Source organism: Lycorma delicatula, chromosome 7 (assembly GCF_047948215.1).
Source record: "Lycorma delicatula isolate Av1 chromosome 7, ASM4794821v1, whole genome shotgun sequence".
Taxonomy (NCBI): Eukaryota; Metazoa; Arthropoda; class Insecta; order Hemiptera; family Fulgoridae; genus Lycorma; species Lycorma delicatula.
Window position 1 is genome coordinate 114,951,745 of NC_134461.1, and position 17,951 is coordinate 114,969,695.

Below are 17,951 nucleotides of genomic sequence, written 5' to 3' on the forward strand. Positions count from 1 at the left end.
TTGTCAATTGTCAACGTCCCTCTATCGGTTATGTCTCTCTATCACACTTTCTCGCATTCTCTCTCTCTCTCTCTCTCTGCTTTCGGATGTGTGTGTGTGTGTGTGTGTGTGTGTGAGAGATAATGTATATGTACAGTAAATTGTCAATTGTCATCGTCCCTCTATCGGTAATGTCTCTCTATCACACTTTCTCGCATTCTCTCTCTCTCTCTGCTTTCGGATGTGTGTGTGTGTGTGTGTGTGTGTGTGTGTGTGTGTGTGTGTGTGAGATAATGTATATGTACAGTAAATTGTCAACTGTCAACGTCCCTCTATATGTTATGTCTCTCTATCACACTTTCTTGCATTCTCTCTCTCTCTCTGCTTTCGGATGTGTGTGTGTGTGTGTGTGTGTGTGTGTGTGTGTGTGAGATAATGGATATGTACAGTAAATTGTCAATTGTCAATGTCTCTCTATCGGCAGTGATTCTCTATCACACTTTATCGCATTCTCTCTCTCTCTCTCTCTGCTTGCGGATGTGTGTGTGTGTGCCTGTGTGTGTTTGGGCGCGTGGATGTGTGTGAGATAATGTATATTTACAGTAAATTGTCAATTGTCAATGTCTCTCTATCGGCAATGTCTCTTTATCACACTTTCTCACGCTCTCTCTCTCTCTCTCTCTCTTTGCTTGCGGATGTGTTTGTGTGTTTGTGTGTGTGTGTGAGTTACTGTATATGTACAGTAAATTGTCAATTGTCAATGTCTCTCTATCGGCAATGTCTCTCTATCACACTTTCTCACACTCTCTCTCTCTGCTTGCTGATGTGTGTGTGTGTGTGCGCGTGTGTGTGAGATAATGTATATGTACGGTAAATTGTCAATTGTCAATGTCTCTCTATCACACTTTCTCGCATTCTCTCTCCCCCCTCTCTGATTGCGGATGTGTGTGTGTGTGTGTGTGTGTGTGTGTCTGTGTGAATGTGTGAGATAATGTATATGTACAGTAAATTGTCAATTGTCAATGTCTCTCTATCACACTTTCTCGCGCTCTCTCTCTCTCTGCTTCCGGATGTGTGTGTGTGTGTGTGTGTGTGTGTGTGTGTGTGTCAGATAATGTATATGTACAGTAAATTGTCAATTGTCAATGTCTCTCTATCGGCAATGTCTCTTTATCACACTTTCTCGCATTCTCTCTCTCTCTCTCTGTTTGCGGATGTGTGTGTGTGTGTGTGTGTGTGTGTGTATGTGTGTGTGTGTGTGTGTGTGTGTGTGAGATAATGTATATGTACAGTAAATTGTCAATTGTCAATGTCTCTCTATCGGCAATTTCTCTCTATCACACTTTCTCGCATTCTCTCTCTCTCTCTCTCTCTGCTTGCAGATGTGTGTGTGTGTGTGTGTGTGTGTGTGTGTGCGGGCGCGCGTGTGTGTGTGTGTGTGTGCGGGCGTGTGTGTGTGTGTGTGCGGGCGCGTGTGTGTGTGTGCGGGCGCGTGGGTGTGTGTGAGATAATGTATATTTACAGTAAATTGTCAATTGTCAATGTCTCTCTATCACACTTTCATCATCAGATTTTTTTAGTTTTCATTTAAAAACATCTTCATCCTTGTCCTAAGTATTATAAAAGCATCTAACATTACATAAATCTATTTTTGACACAGTCATGCAGTATTTGAACATATACTGGTCTTCTGCCCAGAAACATCAAGGAACTATTACAGTATGTCGGTCAGGAATCATTTTAGTTCTATTTAAAAGGCCCATAACTATTACACCTTTGATAACTTTTACAGGAATATTAAACCTAAAAATACACTACATTAAACCTTTTGTATGAGCAAACTAAATATATAAACCCCCTGGTTTTAGTCTTCTAGAGTATATGCCATATCTTGCCTGGTGGTTATCCACTGAAATTATTAGTTTCTATAAATGTACGTTTTTCTATAAATTTATGTTTTTTATAAACCATTCTCCAAAACCATGTAAAACTGAAATGTAGCAGATTCTCTTTTCTTATACGAGATCAGAATTTGTGATTTAATTGGTACCTGTAACCTGCTGTTAATCATTTTGCACCTCCCAGTGTTCACATATAGAATTAAACTGTAATTTCACATTGTTGATGAAAAAAGACCCTCCTTATGGATTACTGAATAATAAGATTTAATTTTTTTCTATAATCCCACAGATAAAGGTAACCTCAATATTACATTTAGTATTTGCATTTTTTAATACCCGTTTTTTTCACTTGGATTGTCATCAATCACAAATTGATTCCATTTGCTATTCATTAGTAACTTTACTTTTTTTTCTATAATTTAAATTATAGAAAAAAAAAACAAATTAGACTTTGTTATTTTTAATTCCAATTGGGATTGGCCATATTATGCTGTGAAAATGCATTCTTAAGAGAATCTTAAACGGGGTAATTAAGAGGTCTGGATGGTAATGCATAGATCTGCACAAGTGCAAAAGGGAAAATAGAAATACGGAAAATACAAGTAAATTCATTATGATTAAAGACTCTCTGAGTAATTGATTTCTTTGAAAAATCTTCTATTTTTAATATTGAAAATAATAGAAAAATGCGAAACACAGATATTTTGTGTGGCAAATTACAATATAAATGCAACAAATGAAACATCAGTATAATAAAGAGAAGAAACTTAGTAACATTACATATCAAGATATGCCAGTATCTGGTCAGTGCCTTATCTGTTTCTGCTATATATTTTATCTTCAGTCTGTATTAAATTCTATTTTTATTACATTAAAACTTATTCTTTTTAATGATTTCTCTTTTTTAACATAAATTATAATGTTATCATTGTGAAATTTTAAATGATATTATGAACATAAATATAGTTGTGAAAATATTTATAAACAAAAAAAAAATACAAATCAATTAAGAAGAATATAAGTTATAATTTCATATAATGTTAAATTATATATATATATACAAATTTTTATGAGTTTTGTTAGTTACTGCAATGAAACTTCATAAGATTATCTAATACATTGGTTGGCTTATATTTCAAGAAGACTGTTATTCATATTTTAAACCTTTCTAATAATATTTTGAGTATTTATCAGTTAACAGTACATCACTTGATTTTTTTCATCATTGTTATAAAATTGAAATGCAATATATAATTTAACTAAATTATTCTTATTGTACACAACAATTATTTGTTTATAATGTAAAGAATAGCCATGAAAAGCAATTGATTTTGAGACATTTCATTGTGTAAAATAAATGAAATAAGAATAAAATTATTGTCGTGACAGTCAACTTTTCCTTAGATACCCCCAAACATTTAATTATAATAAAAATGTATTTTATCTACGTTTACAGATAGAGAACGGGTTTTGATTGATGAAACAAAGCGATATCTTCATTTAACGTATTATTTTAATAGAAGATATACTGTGTGAAAATTTAGAAGTAGTTTCACAAGTTTTTTTCTTTTTTGACATGGAAATTCTGTTTAGTCCTTTATTGTTTTGCTTGCTTTGGCGATGAATCTCTTGCCTGACAGCGGTTTGAAAATTTAATGAAACCATGCTCGCACCTCTTTGTCAAAACTTGTTGTAGAATAAAACTAGATGGTACATAAATATTTCATGAATTTTAAATACCAGAGCAATCAAAGCAAGTGGAAACCTATATAAAATTGTAGAAATAATAAGAAAATAAATGATGCATTTCATTCTATAAAAATATTAAGCATGATTTAAAAAAATAATATAAAAATTAGTAAAAGGATCAGGTGGTGTCCTGTATCGATTTTTGTTACCATTCAACATTATTCTTAGCTGAAAATTTTAGCTTTTTCAAATAGGTTTATATAACACACATTCCTGGATAGATCTGTTACCTTCTATATCAGTGAACCTAAATTCAGAATAATTTTTTTGCTTCTATTCTTGGTAAAAGTGCTCTGATCTTGTACGAGAGGAATCCCTGCTGCCTTAAAGGGGGCTTAGAATTTCTTTGAGCGAGTTGTCTTGTTTAGCAATCCTTCTGTGGATTACTCCTTTCTAACCTCCACTTTTTTCCTTTATTTTCTTCCACCTTGATATTAAAATGGTGTTTTTCAATGATTTCTCACTGGATATCTAACGATGTGGGATGTAAAAATTCAGTTTTCTTTGTATCTATCTAGTCTGGAGGAGGGTACAGCTTTTCTTATGTACCTACATAGCTAGCGATTCTATTTCTGTAAAAAAAAGTCTATATAAATAGTTCTACCTCAGGCTAAATATTTAAGGAGTAAAAATGGACCACCTAATCATTCCTAATAAATATTTTTGTTTGAAAAGGGTCAATGCTATCATAAATGTAATGAATTTAATAACTAAAACAAAACTAATTTCACAACCGCTAATTGAATTTGTCTTATTTTCTTTTGTTTCAGGTAACTCAACGGTTCATTTAATATTCTAAGGGAGAGCTGCAACGTAAGTGGCCCTCCTTACATTGCGGTACTTCCTTTTACTGTAGGATAATTTTCTACTAAATGTACTTACTTTTGTTATTATTGTTTAATATTATAAATTTGCATGTTAAAAATAAGTTGTGTAGTTTTTAAGTTAATAGTATAATATTCTGATAAAATCGCGGTAGGTCCCAAGTCCCAGTAGGGTTCCCTGATAGGAACTTATCTGTAGGAATTTTTTATGTGTATTTTTGTGTATGTTTCTATTTCAGGTTCGACATAAATTTTATTATTGTTTAATATTATAAATTTGCATGTTAAAAATAAGTTGTGTAGTTTTTAAGTTAATAGTATAATATTCTGATAAAATCGCGGTAGGTCCCAAGTCCCAGTAGGGTTCCCTGATAGGAACTTATCTGTAGGAATTATTTATGTGTATTTTTGTGTATGTTTCTATTTCAGGTTTGACATAAATTTTACATTAAAATTACTTAGATAAGCAGTGTAAATTAAGTTTTATGAAAATATATTTAAATTTTGTATATGCTGTGTATTTTTTTTCAGGTACAACGTAGATATTATTTTATTATTAGTTAGTTAAATAGCGTCTGCGATCCCAATCCCTAATAGGGTCCTCCTCCCTAAGGGGGAGGTTTTTTAGTTGGTGAGAGCCCGACACTACCGTCTGTTGCGGGCGTAGACGGTGGCTGGAAGAGCTTTTTCCTCCTCCTACGCAAAAAAAAAAAAAAAAAATTAACAGTTCATATTAAGTGCATTACTAATCTTTTTGCCAAGTGATTTTGAGTTGTAGGTGCTGTACCAGGAGTACTTTTAAATTCATGGAAGCTGTGACAAAAAAATGGTTACTGATTCTTAAATGTAATATTGAAAGTGGAGAATAATTATGGAAGATAAGGAAAATTTTAATTAAAGTGACTATCAACCGTAGTTTCAAATCTGGATTGAATAAAAAGTAAGTACCATAAATGTCTAATAGAATTTTTAAAACGCAGTAAAACATGAAAAAAATATGTATATCTAGAATTGTACATGGTGATTTTAACAAATTTTGGGTGCTGAATTCAAAACTTATAAAATTTTGTGTAATACATTGCATTTTTAGATACATACGTTTTATTTATCAATAAATGCATAATCAGTAGGATAACAATATTCCAAAAAAGTTATTTTATGTGTATTCATTTATAATTTATTTAAATCGCCTAAATATTTGTTTATTCAAATACAAATGAATTGAAATATATTCAATACAGTTTTTAAACATTTAAATCATTGGAATTGAATTTTTAAAATTGTGATGCATATAAAGCACAACAGATGCAAGAGATCTGTTGATCTGTCACTTTCATTAAGAATATCGATTTACATACACGATCAGTCCCAGTGTTGAACAGAGTGAAGGTGTCGTTTGTACAGGTGAAAGATTTCTTGTCTTTTAGTGAGCTTGGCCTACTCTGGGTAGAAGATCGCTTTCCTTATTAAGCCTGGCGTGAAATGCTTTTTTCTTGACAATGGCAATGCCGTTTTGTGAGACTTGTATCTCATATCTTATCACATTCAATACTTTGTTTATGGCAAATGACATATATAAATGTCTCTAATTATTTTATTGACTTTTTTTAAACTACAATTTCTTCCTAATTAAGTAGAAATAAATTTTAAAAAAATTACCATAACGGCTGTGGTGCCTCTATCATGTTTTAAAATAAACATCTAAACTTCAATCAGGTTTAATGTAATTCTTAATTACAAAAAATTGTTCAGATCTTCTTATGCAATGTTAGGACAAATGGATAAAAACTGGCAAGTTTTACTTTAGTAAAAATCTAAAGCTATCGTGAAAAGTCCATTCTCCACAATGTATAGACAAATATGGCATTTACATGAAATCTGGTAAGAAAAAAACAGTGTCTAAATATTTTGTTATTTGGATCACTATATCTTATAAACATATCTGCACTAGAGTTTCCTCTAGTCGATTTCCACTCTTGGGCACTTGTTACACCACAACACCGACTTTTGTAGAAATGATTTTAAAAATCCACCACCCATCCATTTCTGAGACCCTTGTTAGTTTCATTATACCGATTAACAGACAAATCTTTATCTTAATAAAGAGAAGGTATTCAAGCAGTATCCAAACAATAAAAATCTTCAACTTCAACCGACAACTAAAGCCTTTGAGTGGCTTATAGCGTAAGGTTATGCATTTTCATTCAGAAAAATAACAGCCATCGAGAGCAGCCTGCACAGTTTGATTTGTCTAACATCCTTCAATTCATAATAAGACTCTGATACGGCTGCAGTCCCAAGCTCTATCAATTCTGCTAGTAGATTCTTTTGTTCCCAAAATGTTGTGACAATCATTTTTCAGTTCAATAATATCATCTGAATTTGTATGGTTCACTTCTCTCTGATTTTCTGGCATCATGACTATGTGACTCATAATATTAGTATAAACATGAGATTATCATCTGCAGATTTTAGTTTCACTGTATGCTTGCTCATAAAAATGAATTACAAAACACTGAATTACAAGTTGGAAACGGCGATAACATCATGTCTTTCATCAATTGCTCCTTTACAAGCACTAAACAGAATGAAGAAGCGGTTGAACAAGTGATTACATAGTAAATTCCAAATCTGTGACTTCTGTGTTATACATGTCATGCAAGATACAAGTGATACCATATAAAGTTGATTTCTTTACATTTATTATGACACAATATAACCATTCAATGTGAATTAGAGTAAAAGGACCAATTTCAGGGCTGAATATCAGCTACAGTTTAGTTAACTTGCAATAATTTAGTGCTGATGTGCAATAATTTTGAGGTAAAGGCATCAGAAAAACAATTAAAATATCCATTTTCCTCAGCAAGCCTAATTCGTGATGTTGAGTTTTTATTAAGACTGGCTCAGCGTTTTTTTTTGGGAATAGATATGTGTCATGTCAGGTTATCTGTTGAATTGTGACACCTTCAGAGACATATAAATATTAATTATTATTATTATTGTGAATTAGACTTCTTGAGTCGATTGGAACCCCTTTTCCTCATATGGATTCCATGAATATCAATTACATCTTTGAACTTCGTCTTTGATAAAATTCTGGATTTATCTCTTGTACAGAGGCAATAGCTACTTTCTTAATGTCCCCTTAACAGAGTGATATTTGTCTGCTTATGAAACTTATTTCCCAGGCAAATTATTATATTAAAAGCACAACATACTAGACTTGGATATCTTGATGAATTAATTTACATTTCTTATAATTTAATTCACTGAATTTCTTCATAACATAAAGCATAAAGATAATTTTATAATTTATTTATAAACTGTATTCACAATTATGTGTGAACTTATCATTAAACAAATAATTATACTAATACAACTTGTAGACTTCTTTGCTATTTATTTGCAATAATTTAATAATAACTAAACTGGTAATTTTTCTTTTTCAGCAATGTCAGAAGGAGTACTGATATGGAGGACTTTTATCCCAGAATTTAATCAGAAATAGAATCTTCATTTTCATTAAATTAGATTGGAGAGGAAACTGTAAATCTGTAAGTTTTTAATTTAATTATTATAATATATAAAATGTGCAACACAATAAGTAAAAACCATAAAAAATTAATGTAGAAAAGTGGTAACATCAACGTACATTAAGTGTCCACCAGCTGTTAGAGAGGGGAAGACAGTTGTAACAGAAGATTGGAAGGGCTCTAAGAAAAAACATTCCATAGGTTTTTTAAGTTCAGAGAAAATACTTAAAAGGATTATGAAAACCTGGGATTAACTCATCGCTTCTTGATTCTACAAATTTTTATTTATTTTATTATATTTGAAGGATTAGCTCTATATCAAAGTTTATAAATGTAATTAAATTACATTATATCAAAAATTATTTGTCTTGAAGATCAATACAATATTAGTAATGAAGCGATTAATTTGGATAACATTGAAAGTTCCAAGTTAACTTCAAGTCTTTTGTGAAATTACTATATATATATATATATATATATATATATATATATATATATATAGTAATTTCGTTATCCACAAAGCAAAACCTTTGGGTTTTTTATTTTATAAATTCTTGTGGGATGAAAATCTGATTTTGTTTACCAAAATGGAGTGAACAGTTTTACTCTGAAGCATCTTTATAAAACACTAAGCTTGTACTCATTATCAATTATTTTTATGCCTAAATATTTTCTCGTATAATGTGTAAAGTCAAATTTGTGGGCTTTTTAAAAACATAACCTTTTAGAATACAAAAAAATGCTTTCAGATCATTATTGAGGCATACTTTATGAAAAAGGAAACTATAATCAGCTTATTTTACAATTAAAAATTTAGTTTTACACAAACAATATTGTTCTGTTGATGAATTAAAAAAAAGACGATTACATGATTTATCTACGTCCACTTCTACATGTACAGATATTAGTATATGCTCAAAATGATTTTCAGTAGCGATTTCTTTACTGTTAATATTTTATAATTAATTAATTTACCTTAACGTAATTTCATGTGTTTGATTAAATAATTAATATGAACTTTAAACACATCTATTTAGTTTTAATTTTATAATTTGTTTTGATCAGAAAAAAAAACATTTATTTATAAAGTAGCAAGTTAGGTTAAATAATTTGTTATAAAAATCAACGTTACCAACTGTTTATATTATATCCCTAGCGTTTTGGGTCATTTGACCATCATCAGGAGTTAGATTTTTTTGTAATTAAAACTTTAAAATTAAAAATGTAAACAAAAAATAACAAAATATTATTAACAAAACAAAACGTCATAACTAGATAATCAAGTTAGGCAACGTGATAATTATTAATTTAAATAGAAAATCATCTTCAAATTTTATATGTCCCTTTATTAATTTATTGTTGTAAAAATATACATAATTTTTTTGAGATTGCTGGTTTTATAAAAATTGTTGGAAAATCTGATATATAAATAAAATTATCCGGGCTGTAATTATGTATATTTTATAAAATGTGTTTAGCATAATTGGATTTTTCGAAACAGCCTATCTTATACTATTAGTATGTTGTTTAGCTCTAATAGAAAAAGAACTGTTGGTCATAACAATATATTGTTGACGGTAGTTTTCACGTTTTAAACTATACCAATCTTGTCTATCTAAGATATTTATTTCATTATTTTAGTAGAATCGCTATTGTATATAAAATTTATGTTTTACAAAGTAAACTTGAAAAGTAATAGAACTTTTAATACATCTTTATATATTTTTTTTTTCTTTAAATTGAGATTATACCAACCGGGTTGGAGTGGTGAACATGTCTTTGCAAATCAGCTGATTTCGTAGTCGCTAGTTACAACTTTCAAATCGTAGTAATATGATTTGTAATAAGTAATACCCTCTGTGATTCACGGAGACTACAGAAAACAAATTAGAAATTGAGATCGTTATACAGATTGTGTATATCAAAATTTTTTCCGTGATTTTCATAACTTATTCTGCTTGTGAAATTAAAAATTTATTAAACACGGCTAAAATGTTTCGTTTGTAAATAAAGGTTAATGAAAGATTTCGCTCGTGTTTCAGCAATCCCGGTGAAAGAGGTCGTACTGAAAATTTATGGGACAATAATTACGTGGCAGAATTAGTGATTTCTATGTGTTTTTAACCTTAAAAATAGAATATAATAGCTACCAAACCAGTATCTGCAATAGGTTTTAAGAAATCTGGGATGAAAATCAATAATTGAGAGTAAAAAACCCGTTATTATGTTTAATCTAGAATAACTTTGTTAAACGGGTAAGAAACATGTAAAACCTTTAAATAAAAATAATAGAGAATGTAATTCTGTACATAATGGTGCAAGATAAGTCAAATAAAACAAAAAAAGTTTAGAAAAATTAGAATTCAATTTAGAAACAATACAGTAAGTCATACCTACCAGTTTATAACAAATATTCAAAACCATAATATTCAAAACGTTTCGTCACTACGTGTGGGGGGTACCACAAGGGTCGGTGCTAGGTCCACTCTTGTGTTATATGATATACGATGACCTCCTGAAGATGGAGCTTCAAGACGGGGCAGAGGTGGTCATGTATGCCAACGACCTGGCACTGCTACTTGCTAGCCGCACGGAAAGGCAGGTGGAAAACACCGCCAATATTGCAATAACATGAATCAGCGTCTGGCTACGGAGGAAAGGAATGAAACTTGCTCCAAGGAAGACGGTAGCTGTTGTGGGACGCGTGGACTTTAAACTATAGCAATCGAGGTTGACGGGGTTAGGGTGGTGGATTAGTGGAGTGCAAGGTATCTAGGTTTCTGGGTAGATAGATCAGGGCTCTTTACCACCCATCTCCAGGAGATGAAAACTAAATGTGAAGCAGTTATTGCCACATTAGGTCAACTGATGGCAGTGCGGGCAGGCCTGAAGGCCAGCAACAAGACTGATTATGACAGCTGCACGGTCAACACTTACGTATGCAGTTCCGATCTGGGTGGACGCACAAGATCTGAAACGAAATGTGAACAGGATGGCCTCGCTGCAACGAAGAGCAGCGATTAAGGTGACGGCTGCATATCGGGGGATGCGGTGCAAGTGATTGCGGGCATCCCTCCGATCTCGAGGTGCAGCAAGGTGGAAGACAGCGGCACGAATGGCAGGGCCTTTGGGATGCTTCGCGAAAAGGCGCTTGGACTCGACGGTTGATCCTACACCTGGACCCCTGGATTCAGAGGAAGCACGGAGAAGTTTCCCACTTACTGACTCAGTTTCTTTCGTGGCACGGGAAGTATGGGACCTATCTTTTCAAGTTCAAGCGGCGAACTCTCCATATTGTGTTTACTTTGGATAGCTGGACACCCCAGCGCTTTACCGTTTGATTAGTAAGATTTACCGTTGTGAAAAGCGGGCCGCCTACAAAGACTGGATTGGCTGATGCCAGAGAATACGGTCGGCCATATGCTTAAGAAACAAAAACCATGGGAAGAGGTGTCCAGACTGATCACGTGCATCCTAAAGACCAAGCTGTTAGACTGAAAGAACAAGCAGACAATATTGGCGGTGAGGCTCGCAGGTTCTGGTGACGCAATCATTGTTACAGTTACTACCATTTCTTGTTTAATGTTTATTTTATGTTAGTTAAAGATATAATTGTGTGTGTTTTAAGATATGTCAAGTGGCCGTTGCGGTTATGACTGTTGTTTTGTACAGTTAATTAAACCCATCGTGGGAACTTCGTGCTGGGCCAAACCACTGATATTTTTGTTCTTTTCTTTTTAAACGAACTACAGTGCTGTAATTGTGTCTATTTTTCATATGAGTTTCCTTATCAATCAATTTTTCTTTGTATCTATGTATTTCGGTAAGGTGAGTTACCTCACCTTACCGTAGTTACCTTACCTTAGTTTTCATACACATTATGAAATGAATGTAACCTGTCATTAATATACTACAATACATAACGATAGAGACATTCATATAACGACAGGATAATTTTAAACAGATGACGGCTACTGTTATTTTATATTACATTACGTAAACAAATTTACATGACAAAAAAGTTTTAGTTTTATTAAGATTAAAACATAAATTTATAAGTTTCTGATGATGGAATTTTATTCTGAAAGCGCTTGAACGTGTATATATAAAATAATTGTTGGTAAGTCGGTTCTTTAATAATTAATTAATCATACCAATAGGCCATGTCTGATAAAATTTATTTTTACTCATGTTTGTTAGCGTGAAAGAAAAAAGGAAAATAATTCACAAACAGGAGATAACAATAAAAGAAGACACTTTTAAAGAAAGTGATATATGAAAGCAGTCTTTTTTTTACAAGTATGTTGATAAAAAATTAAAAACTAATAAACATTTTGAGGTCAATATTGATAACAGGCGCAGGTATCCAATACATGCTTCTTGTTTGTTTTAATATCAAAACAATACTAAAATCTAAGATATGTGATACAAAGTAAACTAATACTAAATCAGAGCAAAGCTTAACATTCATTCAAGATCGGCGTTTTGTGAAAAAGCGTTTGAGAAAAACTGTCAAAAACTCTCATTTGTGAACTTTATACACATGCACTGTGTATCTACACCATTTTTGCTGAATTGGTTGAATTCCTAAGTACCTAGCAAATTATCTGATCGGCATGGTTCTGGGTTCAAGATGTTCATAAATATTATCCACATATTATAAAGCAGAGTAATAGAAAAATCTACTTTTTTTTTCTTTAAGAAGTTTATAGCCTAGGCCGGCCTCTGTGGTTAGAGTTCTAGTGTCTCACCCTTTAATTCCAATGTCCTGGGTTCAAATTCGGGTCAGGTATGGTTGTATTTTTCACATTGTACAAAATTGTCATTTCATTTCATCCTCTGATGCAATATCTAATGGTGGTATTACATCAATTAGAATGGTAGTAAAAAAATAAGAAAAATAAAAAATGGTGATGACACTTGTTCAATTTTGATCCTCTTTCTAATGTTCTACATACATTTTCCAAATACTGCATTGTTTATTAATTTAAAAAAGTCTTTTTCAAAATTATTTTTTGCAGCTCTTCGGTTCATCATATTCAAATCAATGTATGGTTCACCACATACACAGATTTGCTTCCTTGTACAATGAGCCATTTTGTGTCTGAATCTTTGACATCTAAAGCAACACAAAGGAGTCAAGATAAATGGACATACATCCAACCTGTGAATGCAGCTTTAATGTTCTCTGGACACTTCGCTTTACTAAAGTTAACACTTGCGACGCAGAGGGTACAACTACTCTGTTGCATCGTGTGTTTGAGTGACAACACACAACAATTCCTTGTTCCTGAAGTCCATCTACAATTTCCTCCTCTGTGCAGTTTAAAATATCCCTGCACACGACTACACCCTTTGAAGTATTCAGGGTACTATGAGAAGCAACCTCAATGTCCAAGACCATATAGTCTTCTTGGCTTTGATTAGTCGTAACGATTGAATATCATTGATAGTTAATACAAACAGTCCCACAGCAGTTTTCCTTGTCCCTTTAACCAGTCTTCATGCCACAAGCTAAGAGGGGTTGCCATCTTTCCTCTCAATAGCTAAATTTTGTTTTGATATTTTGTTATTTTGCATAAGTAAAAATTATACAACTTCATCTCTTTTTTCTGTTAAGCCTATGGAACCAGGTATTCAGAGGAGAAATAGTGAGGATGATATGTATGAATGTATACAACTTGGTTTATCTTAATTGCTAATGGCATTATCTGGATGTTTATACCTAAAAACCTTCTTTAAATTTCAATAAGTAAACCAATTTTTTTAACACTGGTCAAGCAGTTCTTAAGTTTTACAAACATTAGTACAAATAAACAAATACATTAAATTTAGGGCTAAATCAGATACTTCAAAATTCCCCATTTTGAAGTTTATTGAAATAATTTCCGATATTCATCTTTAATTAATATTACATCATGTTTTTGGCATCTTCCTTTCTGGCTTTCGTACCATCCAATTTTTAATGATTTAAGTACTTATATTATTTAAATTAAGAAAACTCTTATTAATATGCAACAGAATACGTTATAGTTTTGTAAGTTAATAGTAGCTTCTACAAATTGGCAGACGGGAATTATTATATTAATCATATTATAATATATTAGTTGAAACAAAGACATACCTCATATTTTGGTAAATAACATGAAGTGCCCTTTATGCGCTTCATTTTCACAAAGAACAACAAATCATCACCATCTATACAATGTTCAGCTTGCAAAAGAAAATGTCTGACAAACAGGTCAGTCCAGTAAGAAGAGCCATGCAATACAACAAATCCAGAATCTGGAAACAAACAAAAAAATTAATTAATCAAACCATTTGTAAAACAGAAACACATTTTTTAAATTTTATATTAAAAAATGTAAGAATAAGCTTCACAAGAACGGTTGTTCTAAAATATGCATGTTTTCCAACTCCACTCCACTGAATGTAAGAAAAGCTTTACTTCAGCATTTCAAATGGGAGATTTTCAATTATTCTCCTACATCCCATACTTGGAATGACTGGAAATTTTTAATTATTTCAGCTTTCTTATACAAAATGTGATAAATATTGTGATAAAGAATTATCAAAATAAATATTGTTCAATCTGCCAATGAAACTTAAGTCATTTTGTAAAAAAAAAAAAAAAGAAACCAACTTATATATATTGATCCAAATTTGATTAAATAAGTTTTTTCTGTTGAATACAACAGGAAAGAAGGGTAATTTGTTACAAGCCCAATACATAATTAAATTAATGCAAAATATGAAAAATAACCGCAAGACTGTAATGATATATTTAATTTAAACTGAACTCAGTTAAAATTGTATTAACTCTTATCTAAATGCCATACTCGAATCACCTTATAATTTATTTATTTTGTTTTTATAATTTGTAAAAAACAGAGCACAATCAAAACAAATCATCAAAGATAACAATTCTTCTTTTGACAACTTTGTCAGTAAATTTGATTACACTCAAAATGTTTTATACTTCAAATACAGAATCCTCTTTTCTAGTAACAATCTGAATGCAACGAATGTTAACCAGCTGTGCATTCATGTATTTAACCACTGAAAGTTAAATATAAATACAATCACTGTAATCACACATCCATAATATAACCTCAGTGCCTGCAACAACTTTAAAAATAAACATAAATTAGTCAATCTTTTTTTATTGTTATAACATATGCAACTGATCAACAATAACATGTTTTATTTATCTGGGCGCTTGCACGTCATAATATTGATATTGAAAATTACATTAATGCAACTGAACAATGAAATGGCAAAAAGCCATAGAATTATATAAATAAATGTACACAAATACTAGCTCACCGTCCTTCAATAACTGTCTCATTTCTTTGGTTCTTTGAAAATTTATTTCTTCCAATAACTGTTCAAGTGCCGACTGTTTTTTTAAGGAAAGTGGCTGCTCCTGAGAAAGACGTCACTTAAAAAATAGGTTATGATCGCTTAAAGTTAGGTTAAAAGAAAGAATAATAAAATAATGGGAATAAGGGATTTCTTTCTATTTTAACTGGTCAATGGAAAATTATTTAATGTGCTGTTCACTTTCCAAAAGTATATTTGAGCATCTACTACTAGAGGCTTCAGGGCAACTCTTTGGATGATTTATTTATGGTCTTCCAATTTATGAATTCATAATTTAAGTTGATTAGTTGAAATACCCTACTGAGCAGGCTGTGTGTATTCCTATAGAAAGGGTTATATTAATTTTTGTTTTACTCTATCTGCCCCAGTCATTTTTAAGACTATTATGCATATATACCATCTGATTTTTAAATGATACTAGTCAAAATTGATTTTTATCAGAGTAATGGTGTTGAATAATGTAACTTAAAATATGGATAAAACTGTCACATTGTGCTTCTTGGCACATAACATTGCAGATTGTGTGGCCAGAATTCCCATTATATCGATAGTAATTTTGTTGTCCACAAAGCAAAACATTTGGGTTTTTTATTTGATAAATTCTTGTGGGATGATAAATCTGATTTTGTTTACCAAAATGGAGTTTACAGTTTTACTCTGAACCATCTTTATAAATCACTAAGCTTGTATCATTATCGATTACTTTTATGCCTAAATATTTTCTCGTATAATGTGTAAAGTCAAATTTGTGGGCTTTTTAAAAACATAACCTTTTAGAATTAAAAAGTGCTTTCAAATCATTATTGAGGCATACTTTATGAAAAAGGAAACTGTATAATCAGTTACACATCAGCTTATTTTACATTTAAATAAAAAATTTAGTTTTACAGACACAATATTGTTCTTTTGATGAATTAAAAAAAAGACAATTACATGATTTTAGTATATGCTCAAAATGATTTTCAGTAGCGATTTTTTACTGTTAATATTTTATAATTAATTTATTTACCTAACGTCATTTCATGTATTTGATTAAATAATTAATATGAACTTTAAACACATCTATTTCGTTTTCCAAATTTTATAAGTAGCAAGTTAGGTTAAATAATTTGTTATAAAAATCAACCTTACCAACTGTTTATATTATCCCTAGCGTTTTGGGTCATTTGACCATCATCAGGAGATAATTTTTTTTTGTAATTAAAACTTTAAAATTAAAAACGTAAACAAATCGTCAAAATAGTAACTAGATAATCAAGTTAGGCAACGTGATATTATTAATTTAAATAGAAAATCATCTTCAAATTTTATATGTCCCTTTATTAATTTATTGTTGTAAAAATATACATAATTTTTTTTTGAGATTGCTGGTTTTATAAAAATTGTTGGAAAATCTGATATATAAATAAAATTATCCGGGCTGTAATTATGTTTATTTTATAAAATGTGTTAATTGGATTTTTAGCATAATTGGATTTTTCGAAACAGCCTATCTTTATACTATTAATATGTTGTTTAGCTCTAATAGAAAAATAATTGTTGGTCATAACAATATATTGTTGACTAGTTTTCACGTTTTAAACTATACCAATCTTGTCTAAGATATTTATTTCATTATTTTAGTAGAATCGCTATTGTGTATAAAATTTATGTTTTAAAAAGTAAACTTATAAAGTAATAGAACTTTTAATACATCTTTATATATATATATTTTTTTTTCTTTAAATTGAGATTATACCAACCGGGTTGGAGTGATGAACGTGTCTTTGCAAATCAGCTGATTTCGTAGTCGCGAGTTACAACTTTGAAATCGTAGTAATATGATATGTATTATTCAGTATTACTGATTATTTCAGAATTAATACCCTCGGTGATTCACGGAGACTACAGAAAACTAATTAGAAATTGAGATCACGTTATACAGATTATGTATATCAAAGATTTTTCCGTGATTTTCATAACCTATTCTACTTGTGAAATTAAAAAATTTATTAAACAAGGCTAAAATGTTTCGTTTGTAAATAACGGTTAATGAAAGATTTCGCTCGGGTTTCAGCAATCCCGGTGAAAGAGGTCGTACTGAAAATTTATAGGACAATAATTAAGGGGGCAGAATTAGTGATTTCTATGCGTTTTTTACCTTAAAAATAGAATAAAATAGCTACCAAACCAGTATCTGCAATAGGTTTTAAGAAATCTGGGATGAAAATCAATAATTTAGAGTAAAAAACCCGTTATTATGTTTGATCTAGAATAACTTTGTTAAATGGGTAAGAAACATGTAAAACCTTTAAATAAAACTAATAGAGAATGTAATTCTGTACATAATGGTGCAAGATAAGTCAAATAAAACAAAGAAAGTTTAGAAAAATTAGAATTCAATTTAGAAACAATACAGTAAGTCATACCTACCAGTTTATAACAAATATTCAAAACCAAGCCCACCAGTTTTAAAACCTCCCTTCTGTACTGCTTTTGTAGTTCTTTATAATACTTCAGGGCTATCCTTAAGTTTCTCAGCAGCATCCATAATGCAAACAATTAATTCCTCACGAGAATGTATTTAAGTTTTATATATG